Source organism: Silene latifolia, chromosome 2 (genome assembly GCF_048544455.1).
Source record: "Silene latifolia isolate original U9 population chromosome 2, ASM4854445v1, whole genome shotgun sequence".
Taxonomy (NCBI): domain Eukaryota; kingdom Viridiplantae; phylum Streptophyta; class Magnoliopsida; order Caryophyllales; family Caryophyllaceae; genus Silene; species Silene latifolia.
Window position 1 is genome coordinate 197,392,928 of NC_133527.1, and position 16,463 is coordinate 197,409,390.

A 16,463-nucleotide genomic window follows, 5' to 3' on the forward strand; every position below is an offset into this window, starting at 1 on the left:
TTTCATGGTAGACTACATTAGTTGTTGTATTCGAATAATTACATCAGTACGTTCCGAACAATTTCGTAAATAACATCAGAACAAACGTTATTTTGTAATTAATTCCGTAGTTTTCTCTGTGGGACCCGTATTTTCGGAATTTAAAAAAACTTTCTATGATGACGTGGCTGCACAAAAATCCTTTAAATGTTCTTGTTTTTATTAAGATAAGATTCTCCAACGGGTTGATGGACCCGTACAGTGGGGCCAGGTCTACTTCTCTTCTTCTTCTTTTTTTTTTTTTTTTTAATTCATTTATCTTGAGTTTTTTTTTTTAAATTATATTTAGTCTTATAGTAGCCGTTTATATTTGTACTAACAACTATTTTTTTTCCAATTAACAGCATATTAGAAGATATTTCAAAGACAATAGTATCATTTATTTATACTTAAATTTAAATCAAATTCAAGCTAATCAGTAATTATTGCTAAAACAGATTCACACTATGAGCCGATTCCATTAAAAAAAAAAAACCCATTTATTAGTAATAACTGAATAACCGTTTTACGAAAGTGGACCGTCTCACGGTGTGAGACCGTCCAATCTAGTCGAAAACCTGATTGTTGTTGTTTGGTGTTTGGGCTACTCTATTGGGCCGGCTCTAATGTTTGTAATGGGCTAAGTGTGTCATTTTCCAGTGGCAACTGACAACCCATCACAATTTATAATACTTACCTTTACGAAAAAATAAAATAAAATTGGAAAGAGTAGTTTCGACTTTCGAGTGACTAACTTAAACGGGTAATAATGTAATATAGTCACTAAAAGTTATTATAAATTTATAATCATATTGAAATTGTTGCTAAAACTTTTTTTTCGTAGGGTCGCATTGTTTGGACATAGGCGAGCTTCAGAATGACGATCCAAAATGGCTAAAGGATCAAAGGGAGAAAGAACTAAAGATAATAAGCCGGTGGATCAAACCGGGGAGGGCCTCTAGTAGTAGACTCATCGGTAGACGTAGTACATCTGTATTGTTTGTTTTACTCTTAGTCGTAGATTTCATAGGATTAGGATAGTTTAATTAGTATTCGGTAGGAAAGGAGTATCGAACCCAAACCCGAATCATTTATCCATTTTTAAATATAATAAAAAAATTCTTTAAAAGGTTGGAAACAAATTTAAATAGGCATGAACAGTTGTCCCTTTTGCTGCTTAGTTGGCCCAGGCAGCCCAAATAAAATCCAAGAACTTTTATTCAGTTGATCTTCTTTGATAGAAAACAAAATTAATAGTAGGTATACGACACTCGTGAAAAAATATGTTGATCGGAAAAAAAATCCAAGAAAAAACATCGGAAATATTGGTATAGAATTATATTGATATTTAAATCCCGATTTGATAATGTAACCCGCCTTTTATCGTTGCATTCATGAAATTTTTTACTTTTTAGGCTTAAAGGCTTTAATTAAGGCGATCACCTTCATTCGATTTAACGCAACCAGACACCGTCTTATGCTGGCTTCACCGATTGTGAGGATTATCTCAAATATTGGATGAGTGAGTTTGTTATTTCACTTTAAATCTTTAGACAAATTACACCGGTGATTTTAGAAGACGAGTACATTTCTCATTTAGTCGGCACAATGAGCTAAGATGGATGTTTTTATTCGAGGGTCGATTGCGAGATTTTAAATACATGTGTCTAACTTTCCTACAAAATAGCACAACCTTAAACATTAACACCACAATATCAAAATTCTTCTCCCCATCACATATATTTTGGCCTAATAATAACCTTATATCCACTAACAACCTTACACATAGAGTTGGAAATCGGGCCGGTTCATCACGGGTCGGGCCGGGCTAAACCCGGGCTGGGTTAGTGGATGGAGAGCCCGAGCCACACTGCGGGTTGTGGGTGTGCAGGCTAGGGGCAGGTCGGGTTGGGGAGTAGTGGCCCTGAACCGGCCCGGTTGGGTAAAATGGGTTGAAAAGTATGCGGGCTGAGCAGGCTGGGTGGGTAGGGGAGAAGAGAACTCGGGACCAGCCCAGTTTTCTGAGCTGGCTTGGCAGGCCATGACAGTGGGCGAGCGAGCTGGGATATGTTGAGCCCGAGATGGCGGGCCGGGCTGACCCGTGCTGGAGTCCAGCTCTACTTACACATGGTGTACTATATATAACATGTAAAGCATAAATAGCAAGTGATAAACTTTAGTCAAGGTCTCAAAGAACAACCCACGGCTCCACATCCACCAACCTTGGTTCGTTTATAATCTCGACTTTGACCCTGGACTGACTTAGTGGGCCTAAAACTCTACAATACACACTCCCACACTCATATATGGTCCAAGTTCTCAATTAACACCGTCTTAAATTTAAACGTCTCTTAGCACAAAACATGGTAAAATTTATTCGACCTAAATGATCTGATCCGTACCCGATCCGACACCGACTTTGACTCAAACCGGAATTGATCCGACCTAATATAACCCCGACTTGGATGTTTATTACTTTATTGTTGGACATTGATAATTATCCAAAAAAAACTTGATAATACTTCAAAAAAAAAAAAAAAATTGATAATATTTTACCCGAAATTAACCCAACTAGACATGAACCCGACCTACTCCTTTTATTTTTGATTTATTTAAATTGGCTATAAATATCGTCTTAACTTAAAACGGTTTTAAACAAGAATTGGTAATAGTCAAAATAGTCAAACTGTAACATACCAAATTAAGAGATCATTAAAGTGACTAAACCAACCAAACATAAATCATAAACATAAAATGAGCAAAAATAGCTAAGTTGGTTGTTTGGAGTGGTGACTGGTGAGTAAGTCGATACATGTTTATTTTGCACGTTTGAATCTATTTTTACAAAATACTTCAATTATATATCATGCTCCTCGTGCATGTTTCCATTTAGCCTAATCAAAAGGTAAATTGATTTAAGGACTCAAAACTGTCAAAGGCAACGAGCATACAATTATAAGGGTGAAAAAGAATTGACTAGTGAAAAAAGTAGGACTCATTTTTATTTCAGCTTTTTTCAATCAAGACGGGCACTAATCCTCCCCTTATATAAAAGAGAGCAAGGGGAGTTACTATTGTGAGGAATAGTAATATGAATAGTTGAATTATATTATAGTTTATTGCCTTGGGTTGGGTTTGTGTCGGTTAGTGCATTTGGATATGTCCTTGGTTTGTCTGGGTTTGTGCATTTCTATTCGTACAAATACTTATTTGGGCTTTGTTGTTTGTAGGTCTTCAGCCTTCTTCTTTTCGGTTTTATGGTTTGCAATTGTTGGGCTGGTTCCACTGCTCGAAATTGGCAGCCTATTTGGCTTTCCTTGGCTTTCCTTCATTCCACGTCTCTCCCATCCATCCTCATTCCTCAGCCACCCAATTCTCCTCCTTCCTACCGCTTCTTACCTTCGATATTCTCAATTATTTACCCCTCCGTTTATTCTATTCATACCAGTGCTTGCAAACCCTCATCGTCTTTACCCACATACCACCATTTTTGGGCTTCGATTTGGTAAGCTCCTGTGTACTGATTTATATGCATTCTATTTTTTTTGTTTTTTTTTCATTTTGCGGTGGCTGTTGGCTTTTGGAGTTGTTATCCTAATGATTTTTGGTTCATTTTGTGTTCTAATTGACGATATTGCAGGAAAATCACATCATAATCGGGAAGAAAAGGAACAACAACAGTGAAGAAGATCTAGGGTTTAAAAGGTTTCAATTTTTTCTTATTAACCAAGCCTAACATTTGATTTTTTGGATTTGAGAATAATTGGGACGAATCGGTGCTTCTACTACAGCTGGTCTTCAATTGGAGATGGAAAGAGAGAAATTTATCGGCTGAAAATGAGGTAAGTTACCACCATCGTCTTTTATTGTGAATTCTTTACTTTTTGCTTTAGTTCGACCATGTTTATAGTAATTAATGGTGGTCTGAGATGGTAGCTGTCTAAATTCAGCGTTACCCTTATTTTTAAGCATATTATCAAGAGAAGGGCATAAAAGGAGGAGCTCAAAGTCAGTTGTCGACCAAGAATCTAAAATTTTAACACCAAGAGCTATGAGTTTGCGTCTCTGAAAAAGATGTCGGCTTTAAGATCATTACTATTTCTCATGGTTTTGTTAAGTAACAAAAGCTATGAGTTTGCATCTCCAGTTTATTATTGCACACCCTAAATTCCTTTTTGTTGATTGTTTATTTAGAACTAAAGTTGTTGATATAATCTGAAGTTTAGTATGTTTTTTGTTGAATCGTTAAATTGTGCGTTGAAACTCTTGATTAATTATTGGAATTTGAAACTGGCTTTTATTGTGATTGAATTAATTAAGGGGACAGAATGGAGTTAAAGCTTGATGAGTAAATGATACAGCATGAGATGATTGCAAACTTTGTGAATTAACAGTTAACTACTGGATTAATTGCTAGCTTTCATGTAGGGGGTACACGCACAAACCTATTATCTGAGGTGTATTTCGTGCTACAATGCTTCATAATATTACATATCTATCATAAACGAAATGGTTATGACTAATTGACAATTGTCTTTGTCAATATATACATAATATAAGTGCTCAATATTACTATGTCAGTATAAACAATTGAGAATATTTTATAGGACAACCAGCTGATACTACTAAGTAGAGTCAAACAAGTGAAAAATCGTATAATGAGATTCATTTTTAGCTAATGATCACTTGGGTGAGAAGGTTGGAGGAGGAGAAGGACGAGGATGTGGTTAGGAGGAGGAGGAGTGAGTGGTGGTGGTGGTTTGAGGTTGAGGTGAAGGAGAAGGAGGAGGTGGAAGTTGAGGAGGAGATTGAGGTTAAAGGAGGAGGTTGAAGTTGAGGTTAGAGGATGAGCACGAGGAGGATGATTTTTTTTTTTCAGAATATGAAGGGTAACATAGCCTCGTGAGTCTTCCAAATGCATGTAAATTGCTTTATTCTGCCAATAATATGGGATTTTTAATAGTTATTTTTTACAACACATCCATAACTCAATTCCTCATCAAATAGTGTTGCCTTGTCATTGAGAGAGTGTCAGATGCGGTGGATTAAAACAAAGTTCCTTATGTCTATCTTATGCCAAACGCGTCTTCTGTAAGCTTTATTAATCGCTCTGCCTATTGGGTGAATTTAGATACTGAGTTTGTTGAAATTGTGCATGTGCAGGGTAATGAGGTGAATTTGAGGTAGGGTAATTTGATGGACCGTCCGAGTTGGTTGTGGAGGAGGAATCAGTGAATTGGATAAGAGTTCTGGCACACTGAGAGCTTAGGATCAAGATCATTGTGAATTTCTTCTCCTTCTGAGACGGATTCAGATGAGCAACAGGTTTGTTCATTTTCAGATTTGATATTATTCTTGTTATTGGGAAATTGCCTCTCTCTGTTGTCAACACTGGATTAAGAGTGGGTATATTTGACCTCCCTTACCCAACAATCTTATGACCTAATGTGCCTGCTTGATGGGTGGTTTACGTTCTTTTTTTTCCTTCAGGCAATCGTGTTTTTATTTAGTTTAACTAACATCCATATGGGTTGATGAATATTCATTGGAATCGCTCATTAGTATGTTTTCGAGCTCATTTTGAGACCGTCGTTTTTTAAAATCAAAGATTAACGTCGATGGACCAGGCAGTCATATAATTGTGAAAAATGAGTTAGATTCTTGTTCTCGGTGAGTCGGTGACTTTGAAACATAGTAACAAGTTATGAAGCATATACATCATTCTTATCCATATTTCTCATGTGTTTGATAACCATCTATCTGCCTCTATGCTGTGTATAAGAATATGTTGCTTATGGCTGAATATAGTGGTAATTATTTTACCTCAAAAACGGATAATTCATAGAAAGGCTTCTATTGCCAGGTTGTTTGTCCTTGTTTCACAATTTTGCGTTGAGAGTACTATGAATTATTCTAGCACATCGTTTACTTAATGATTGGAAAGCAAGTGGCATATAATGGTGTTAAAAATCACATTTGGTTTTGTCATTGTCGTTATATGAAAAAGAGTAATGTATTCGGGAAGTGACTTGAACTAGGTTGCAATTTGGTGGATTATTTTGGCCTATTCCTTGTTACTTTGATGCTCTATTACTCCATAGGTAGTATAGTTACATTATTTTAAGTAGTTAGTTGGAAGAGCAACTTGGTGATTCGTTAGAGATCTTGAAACAATTGATGTGGAAAAGGTTCTATAAGACTCTTGTGCAGTGTTCGAAAATCATTTGTCGCTTTTGCTTTTAAGTATTGACTTCTGCTTAAACCCGTTGTTAGAATGTCTCGAAATTTCACTGAATTGGAGTTTCCGAGAAAGAGATTGGAGAAAGGCTTATGTCTTGTACACGAGGAATTTCCTGAAAATTTATACACGAGGAGGTTTTTGTGCCATATGCTATAAGAAGTGCAGATAATTCAATGAGCTTTGTTTTAGGCCAGAGTTGTTTAGCTATGCAATTGTTCCAATGTTCCTTCATTTTGTTTTTGTTTTTCCCCCCAATTTTTTTCCTTCTGCTGTAAGGTGTTCTTTGAAAGTGAAACGGGCGTGTTTCCAAGGGTTGGTGTGATCTTTTTTCTTTAATGAAAAATTCTCATGCTCTGGTTCCAAATAACGGTGTCCAAGTTTCATACTCTTCAGCACATGTACTGATGTACGTGAGATAATTTGATTTGTTAGTGTAACATATGCTTAGTGACCTCTATCGCTCCCAAAAATCAGAAATTGTTCCTTAATGAACAAACCTATTATGTGGTTGCTCAATGTAAGCATGTCTAGGATCTCTCTCAGTTGTCAGAACCTAGAAATAATTTGTTAGGGTAGCTGTAACACATGGATATTTCTCTTACCTTTGCACATTAAATTTACCTTTAACGTGTGTGAAATCACTATGCAATATTAGTACTTTGGTTCATTTATTTTATGGCGATCTCAATCTACTTATGTAGATAAAGAGGGACAAAGGGGGAAAAGGGCATAGGTCATTACGTTTTTTAAAAATACACATGAGAGAGAGAAGGATGGAGGCCATTATGTTGTTACGTGTACCAAATGTTCATGAGAAAGGGCGTAGGGTGAGGTCATTATGTTAGTTTTAAGAAGTGTGTGTGTGTGTGCGATTGTTTGCATGTGAGATACTAATGAGATTTTAAAGATTAACATCCTTTGTTTATCGAGCGCAAGAGGCCGTCTTGCAGGCACGAGGGAGAGAGTGTGTAATTAGTTTTTTTTCAATTGGGCGTAGGAGACTACGTTGCAGACATGGAGGGAGAGACTACCTTGTAGACACAGAGGTAGGGAGGGAAATAATGCTATCACTAGAAATTTCATTAGTCTAGGATAGAGGTCATTATGTTGTTAATTGTAGCAAATGTTCATGAGAAATGGCGTAGGGGAGAGGTCATTATGTTAGTTTTAACAAGTGTGTGTGTGCGCATGTGAGAGACTAATTAGATTCTCATAGTAAACATCCTTTAATTATTAAGCGTGAGAGGTTGCCTTGCAAGCAGGAGAGGGAGGGAGAGATTAGATTTTTAAAACAGATTGGTTCAATACAATGGAGATACTACAACTTTGGTCCAGAGGTAATTTCTGAAGGACTCATCCTTGTACTTTTTATACCGGATATCAAGCACTGTGTAGGGATAAGGAGAATATGAAGAAGAGGAGGAGGAGGTTGAGGTTGGACTCGATATGTAGCATCTTGTAATTAGAATGTCTACCACTTGGAAGAGGAGGAGGAGAGGAGGTTGAGGTTGGATGTTGGCGGAGGAGAGGATGTTGGAGGTTAGAGGAGTACAGAGGAGGAGGACGAGAAGCAGATTATACCATCGTTGATAACTTATCTTCCCTTATAAGTTATAACAAGGTTAGAGGAGAAGGGGAAGTAAGTTGGAGGGAGGATGTTATAGGTTGTATCATCGTTGATATGGACATTTACCTTTCCTTATAAAGTTATAATATTGATTGATGACTCAATACTATTTTTTGCTATGTAAAATAAAGTTGTAATATTGAAATTTTGATAATGATTAAGATCCCAAGATTGTGTTTAATTAGATTAACACAAATTGTTAAAAAGGACGGTCTTAGGTTATCACAAATTGTTCTTTAAGACGGTCTTATGGTATAAGACCACTCAGATTTATAGTCCAGCCCAATTAATCCACCGTATAAGTATATAACCCACTCAGTCCATTGTATATTACTCCTATATAACTTATTAATCTTAACTCTTAACTGTCAAATACCAACGATTAGTCTACGGCGTCAAATTTGTAATTTTCTTCCTTTTTACTCCTATGTGACTTCTGAGTTGTGATTGCCTTATTTTAAGTAATAGTTTTAGTAGTAGGAAATCTAGGAACCCATACTTAGGCAAGTCTATAATTAATGTAGTTCATTGGCATCATACTGTTATAACCTGATAAAAAATGTAGTTCAATGGCATCATGCTGTTATAACCCATATTATGTTTGCAGGAGTGATTTGGTGCCTAGCGTATGTTCTTATTGCAGTTATCCGCTCTTTACGTGCCCCTATGTTGATATGCTTTCGCTTTTCAACCCGATGAAGATGGTTAGAGGCTATTCAGAATAACTACGACTTAGAATTAAGTGACTGGTAAGCACAGGTTAAATACTTACAGTCTTGCTTATATTCTTGTACTGCCGTGTGAAATTTGTGTTATTTGACTGTCTTTGTTATTATTTTAATTGGCAAAGTACAGATTATTCTGGACCACCTTACTTATTTTTCTTGCTAACCTTCATGAACCTATTCGCTCTGGCCTAAACTTCTTTTACTTCTGTTGATAACTGCAAATGTGTTATCCTTCTCAGAAGAGGGGGAAATCTTGAAGGATAAATTGTTAGAATGTATTTCTCTCTGTTTTTGTAGGTTGTCTTATTTCTTATATATGTTCTCTTCCCTACATCTTTTTTCGCTGAGTTTTCAATATAGAACTGAAGTTTTGAAGTCAATTATAGTTGTAACTGAGTGTTAATCTTAGCACCAAAAATTTCATTGTGGTAGGTCAGTTTTTGGTGAAAAGGCAATGACCCAGCCGAAAAGAATAAATGAAACAACCGCATAGTATGCAACGTCGTGTGTCTCATTAGCCAAAGAACTGGGTGTTCCTAACGTTAATCTATGGTCTAAGATGCAAGAGACAGAAGGCTGGCAGAGAAAATACCTAAGGTAAGCTTTCAGAAACTCCCTACTTTTTATGCTCATTTAACAGATTACCTCTCTGTCTTTCTTCATGTGTTTTACATCCAACCAAATTGAGCATAAAGCAACAACTACTTTACCCATTGTCTCAACAACCTCCTTCTATGGCAAGATAAAAGGCGTCGAACGTTCACAACATAACCCTACGCTTTACGCTTTTAATCCTGAGAAACCGAGTTTGAATGACTGTGTGTCGTAAAATGCATCGGCGTAGTATTGCTTCACAATACATGAAGCTTAGATTTTTGTGAGTCATATTAATTTAGTCCATCATATTCAAAAGCTAAAAAATAGGGAGTCTTTAAGACCCGTGTCCTATAGGAATGGATACTCATAAGAGAATAATAATGGATTTTAAGTTGAATTCTCTTGCTGACAGGGATGGGTTGCACCTGACACCAGAATATTCAGTTGTATACAAAGAAGTTCTTCTCAAGTATTCAAAAGGCTTTCAGTTCATGGTCTTCGCAATGATATTCGCGTTACTTTGATTTCTAGGATTGTTTTGGTGTCATTTCTGGCAGTTGTGATCTTTCACGTACTTTGGAGTATTATTACGGACCCAAGGGACTGGCATCAATAGAAGTTGCCAAGTGGGTTATACTACAATTCTACTACCAGTACTTTTCTTTTGCCTTATGATGATTAATCAATAAGATCGGTGTTAAGTGTGGTTAAAAGGTACAATTATACATAAGTTGTTAACTTTGCTCCTTGCCGCCTTTCATTAAAGTTAGTCTGCATGATCAGCTGCCTTCTGAAGAGCTAATTCGTGTGAGTTTAAATCACAATGGTAAAATTGGTCTCTTTGACTGTTGAAGGCCAAAGTTACACGATTTGTACCAATATCTACTTTTGTGCTTCGTACATTGTCCCCCCTACATCTGAGAGTCCTTTGGTAAGGTGGTTATAAACGGGATTTCGAACTGGACCTCCTACTGTTAGGAGTTCAGAGATCCATCACATTGAAGCTTATTAAACTGTTAGGCGCTGTTAAGTTTTAGTACTACGTAGTACAGTAGCATTTTTAAAATGTAAATAATGCATACCATGTGCCTTTCCAAGGCGACCTAGAGGTTTTCATATTACTATACGTACTCATGTCCGTGTCTCCACACTCAAATAAGACATGTGTATGACACTTGGAGGACATTTGATCTTAAGCCGAACATACGTGCATTTATTCATAAATTCCCACTCTTTCTCACGAAGGAAGAGAGATAGATAGAGAGAGAGTGGGTGAGTGAGTGAGTGAGTGGGGGTGTGAATAGCTTTTACAAAAGCGAAAGAGAGAAAGAGACGCATTGAGAGGGAGGGAAAGGATGAATATGTGAACATAGACGAAATAAAAAGACAAAAGGAAGAACGAAGAATAAAAACGAGAGGGTTGTATAGGGAAAGAGAGAGGGGAATGGAGAAGGAGAGGTTAAGAGTGGGAATTGATGAAAATATGAATAGAAGCGATGTGATCTCATTCTGTTCCATTATATCTTCTTATCTACTTGAATAAATAACAATACAATCAACATATGTACCTGCAAATCTACAATGGAAATAAAAATTCAATGTTAACCTGCGTACGAAACTTCAACAATCAAGATACCTCAATAATTTGATTTAAAAATGATCAACCATCAATAAAGTATAACAACAATAGTTTAAGTTTAATGACAATCAACATGTAAAAGAAATACGCGATCAAGATCTCATATTGAGTGTTAGTTTGTCAAGCACACACACCTTCTCCCTAAACACGCTTAGGCATGTCTTTGCATTATCACCCAAAATAAGGCTAATTTGTCTGTTACTAAATTGATGAGAGTACTATGCAATCAATTGATCTTAATTCTGGATAATACTCGCACATTTTGTAAAAATAAGAATAAAAGCACTTCTAATGAGTGTAGTTGGTTAAAAACACGATATAAATATCAACCAAGTTCCATGCGTAAATCGAATGACCCATCTAGGCAAAATGCGTATATTCATGTCCCCAATAAAGTTAGATACGAAATATTTACGAATGTGATCTTATTTGCAACCGATTTGAACATGAAAAAATTTATAACGACAATAATTTCACTGTGATCGCTACTCAAAATGTATATCAAACGAACCAAATCCAGAAACGCTACTATGCATATGAAACGTAAACGATTAAAATAACTTGGGGGACGACGCGCATCGCGCGCCGTGCAACCAACTAGTCATTATAAGTTGAAAACGGATAGTGTCTCTCTCATAATTCACAAGTAGAGTGCTCTACTTAATTCCCAGTTGATTTATCACTTGCATATTGTGAGAGAAGCATATTATCCGCCTTCAGCTTGTGACGAATATTGTTCGTCTTCAATGAGAATTTGTGTTTTTATCTTAGCTTTAAATTTGTTGTTTGATTAAATAATAAAATTACTCTTAATAATAATACTCCCTAATAATTAGAGTAGGTTTTAATGAGTAATTTATTGGAAATACCTTTTCCCGCTACTGCTCACGCTGCCAAGTATTGCATAATTCACGACTCCTGTATTTAATCGTTTTCGTGCCTTAGCTGAAATTTTTTTTAAACGGCCCATTCTGCAAGTTTTTTCTGACAATGGAGGGGAATGCATCAAACTGTCTCACACTCTTGTTGACAATGGTATTTCTCATCTAATGTCTCCACCACACACACCTAAACATAATGGATATGCCGAACGTCGTCATCGTCACATTGTTGAAACCGGTCTTGCCTTGTGAAGGGTCATGCCCGTCTTCCCTCCACCTTTTGGCCTCATGCTCTTACCACTGGTACATATCTCATCAACCGCCTTCCTACCCTTAGTCTCAAAAATCAGTCTCCGTACCTAAACTTTTCCGTAATCCACCCAATTACCACAAATTGCAGAGTTTTGGGCATCGTTGCTACCCATGGGTTCGCCCTTATACCGCTCACAAACTTGAATATCGTTCTACATCATGCATCTTTGTTGGATATTCTCCGACTCAGAGTGCCTATTATTGTTTTAATCCCGCCTCATCCAAAATATATACTTCCCGCCACGTTATTTGTTGAAAACGATTTCCCTCACCCCACCCTTGTTGCGTCCCCTCTACCACCGTCTGCCCTCACCCCTACCACCTGGTTCCACGACCTCATTCCTACCTCTATCCCCTCTTCCCCTTCCGCTAACACCCCGGCCTCTCCCCGAGTCTCCTCCTCTGTTTTGAACCCGAACTCACCTGCTACCTCACCTCAAACCCCTGTCTCCCCAGTTTACGAACACATAGTAAGTACAACCACAAAGGAGATTGATTAGGATCGAAGTTGGAATACTAAGAATAAAGAGTAGAACAAGAAGTAGAACTTATATTAGGAACAAGAGTTAAGAGAACTTTTATGTGAAGTGTTTTTTATTTCAACTTAGCTTGAATCCATAAAGGTTCCTAGCTTCCCTATTTATACTACTTTCACAAGTGCATAGGATAAGCATGCATACACCTTGCACACCTTGGTGTTACACCTTGCACTATACCTAAGACACTTTGATAACTTATTTATTTTACACTTAACACTTATGTGGTGCTTACACCTAGCATACATGATTAGTACAAACTTTTTACCCTAATGATAAATGTAGATTATTTATTTAAATTCACTTTTCCTTGTCTATTTACTCCCTCCTCTACCTCTACTTCTCCTATCTCCCATGCCTCGCCCGTTACCTTCCATTCTCCCTCTCCCTTTCCTTCTCTGCCTCCCTCAACCGCCTCCCCCACCCCCTACTCGCACCGTTGTAACTCGCCTAACCCACAACATTCGTAAACCCAACCCAAAATATGCCAAAGTTTCTACCCTTGGTCCTCAAACTCCCTTACCTACAATCGCTAAACATGCCCTTGTTAATCCTCTATGGCGTGCTGCCATGGTGGATGAATTTGATGCTCTTACTCACAATGCGACATGGTCCCTTGTTCCTCCTGATCCATCATACATTCATGTAAAATAGATGCACGCATAGACAACTAAAACCATTCAAAAATAGCAGAAACTTGATTTGGAAACTGCAACTACTAAATTCTGTAGGAAATAGCATACCTACATTTATTAACAACAACTTCTAGCACTCAAATTATTTTCAGTAATTTTATAAGACCGTTGTATGCTATACAATAATTTGTATTTTCATCATAACCACGATATAATACAACAGTCTTAAGCATACAAATGCGACAATAGACTCAAAAATATGGAGTATTAAATTTTAGTAATTTTTTAAAAACCATCATATATTCATATGCTATACATGTATACAACGATTTATTCCTTTATAACCGCGTTGTACAACAATCTTATATGACAATTCTATACCAGAAAGCATACAATTGATACAAATGCGACGATACAGAGAACTGGTTTTAGGTAATTTGTTTCAGACCGTTATATGCTATACAAAGATTTGTATCCTTTATAACGACTTTATAGTGTATACAATAATTATTATTTTAGAGAATCAGTTGACATCTCCTTTTAATGAAAATTTTATCAACTTTTAATTTATAATTTATCAACTTTTAATTTATAATTTAATACTAACTTTATTTAATTTTAATGAAAAAATAATAATTATGAATTTAATAAAAAGATTAGAGTTATAATTATTAAAACATATTTATTGAAAAGATAATTTTATGATACTTATTTCCTAATTTAGGGTAGCTGCTTTTTTGACGGAAAATTAAGAGAATTTTTATTCTCTTAGTAATAGGGGGATGGTCCCAAACCCATTTTTGGAAATTAGAAACTAATCCATTGTACTCCGTAATCTCTAATTTGGGCAAGGTCATCTTGATACCTTTCTAAATTGGGCAATATGTGTATTTTCTTCACATGGTCTTTAACTCTGAAATTAAGTATTATCTAATGCCAATTTTTCCATTTTACTTATGTTCAAATTTCAATGAGCTCAAAATTTTAAAAGTTTAAATTTTCTCACATCATTAAACTTCCAAAAATTTGAAAATTCTGTTTTTTTTCGTTCATATACCGAACTGATTTTCGAGGAGAAAAATCGGGCCAGCGTTTCCTAAAATACATAATTAACATACTCGTAACAGTATTACAATTCATGTAAAAATCCTAAAATACATCAGTTGTAATAATACTTAAATTAACTAATATACTCGTAACATTTCCACTGGATGGTGCTATATCACTACTAGTCTACTACAATACAAGTATAGAGCTCGTACTACAGTACGGTATTTGTAAAGGGTTGTGTAAGAGAAGGTTGTAATTAAAATGTTGTCATTAAACATTTTTATGTTTAATAAATCTACTATTAAAAAATTTTATATTCGAATTCTAAATCACTTATAGTAGTTGAGAATTCATTTTTTGTGTATTTTTAAATTTGGTAAAGATGGGAATTATTTAAAAGGTATTTTAGATGCCTATATTTTTTAGGAATTTGATTTGGAAAAAATATTTATAAATTAATGTAAAAAATTTAACAAAGTAATGTAACCAAATTAATGGACTAAATTAATCGTAGGACCACTTACAATAATTCCTATTAGTGTATTTTTTGTTTGCTCAAAATAGATTGACTACAATATTGATGGATTATAATATATTTTTGCTGAAAATATAAGAGGTTTTAGTTCCAATTAGTGTATTTTTTTCTCAACATATATTGACTACAATATTAATTGACTACAATATATTATTGTAGAAAATAAAGAGGATCTTTATTAATTGACTACAATATATTATTGCTGAAAATAGAAGAGAATATTTATTAATTGACTACAATATATTATTGTTGAAAATAGAAGAGAATATTTGTGCACAAGGAATCAGTTGAGCGGGAAAAATAAGCGGGATTACCCTAGACTTGTTAATCTTTTAGTTTATAAGGGATTACGGAGCGAGTAACCGGTTTTCAAAATAATTAAGTAATGTATAAAAAAGGAGCCTCGTTATGGATGTGGAGTGTCTTTTTCTTGTTCAACTCTTATAAATTATACCAAACACTTACGATCCTTCCATGCATCTAATTTTGTATGTACTACATCACCATTTCCGGCAAATTCCGTCTCCAACCGTCATCGACTCATCGTCCACCACATCCGACCTTCTATTTGGTATATATAGAGGATGTTGAAACACAATTATTCTTACACCATTTTATATAATACAAAAATTATTCTTTCTTCTCTGTATTCTCCGGTTTATTGTTTCATAAATTGATAATTTCCCTACATCTTTACATTCTTCTTTCAATGACGACAAAACTACTCAGCCTTCTTATGATCATCTTTGTCGGTGTGTTAGTCGTGTTAGGTGTAACTGAATCTGCATCAGCCAATAACGTCACGGTACGCTGGTTCACTGTTATTGTACTCCTATTTCTCTCATACTCGTACTTTGTTTCAATCTTACATCGTCCGAATTCCGGATTTGCCTTGAACTACCACGTTCATATTTATTTTATAAAATCGTCCAAAACCACAAAAATAACCATCCGAAAATGCAAATCGTTAAATACAACAAATGATTCGCAAAAACTCAATATACCTTTACAACTCCACTAAATTAATTCTGAAAGACGGACACTAACAATGCCTTGTAACTTGTGAATCCTTAAAACTTCCTTAATTACAATTTACAAAGGAGGTGGCAAATTCCATTAGTATGCAAATTGCTAACTTTCTCATTTATTAAGCTTCTAATTTAGGATTCCTAATTATGTACATTTTCTTCAAAGATGGTCCTTAAACTCTGAGGTTATGCAAATTGCAAAAATTTCCATTTTACTTGGGTTCAATTTCCTCAAAATTTTAGAACTTCCCCGTATCATTAAGATTTCAAAAACTCCCAAAATTCATTAAATTTCTTACACTTATACCTGTATTATTATTTCTGATGGGGCATATTCTGCACCGCTGACCAAGTCAACATATTGAGCAAGGTCAAAGATGTCCACAGCAAGTCAACGACTTAGACAGCCTAGCCGATGCCGCCCATCGGCCTGCCAACCTAGGTCCCAGACGACAACCCGCGCCGGGACACATATCCGCGTACTCATATCCAAGACCCCTCGGCGGGTCACCAGCGCCCGCCGGCCAGCCATAGGTCCCTCGGCCGAGGGGTAGATCAGTCTTTCCACCTGCTAGCCACTTGGCCACTTGGCCACTACGTGACAAAAGGTGAAGTCTATAAATACTCCTCAACCTT

The 16,463-nt window shown here is 36.0% G+C and overlaps 1 long non-coding RNA gene across 1 annotated transcript; it reads left to right on the top strand.

The window, feature by feature from the left end:
• Nucleotides 1-3,315: 3,315 nt before the first annotated feature.
• Nucleotides 3,316-9,924, top strand: LOC141644314 (uncharacterized). The gene is made up of 7 exons (XR_012543996.1): nucleotides 3,316-3,523; nucleotides 3,659-3,723; nucleotides 3,810-3,860; nucleotides 5,182-5,343; nucleotides 8,494-8,635; nucleotides 9,047-9,211; nucleotides 9,624-9,924. It is a non-coding gene; the product is annotated as an uncharacterized LOC141644314 (long non-coding RNA).
• The last annotated feature ends 6,539 nt before the right edge of the window (nucleotides 9,925-16,463 follow it).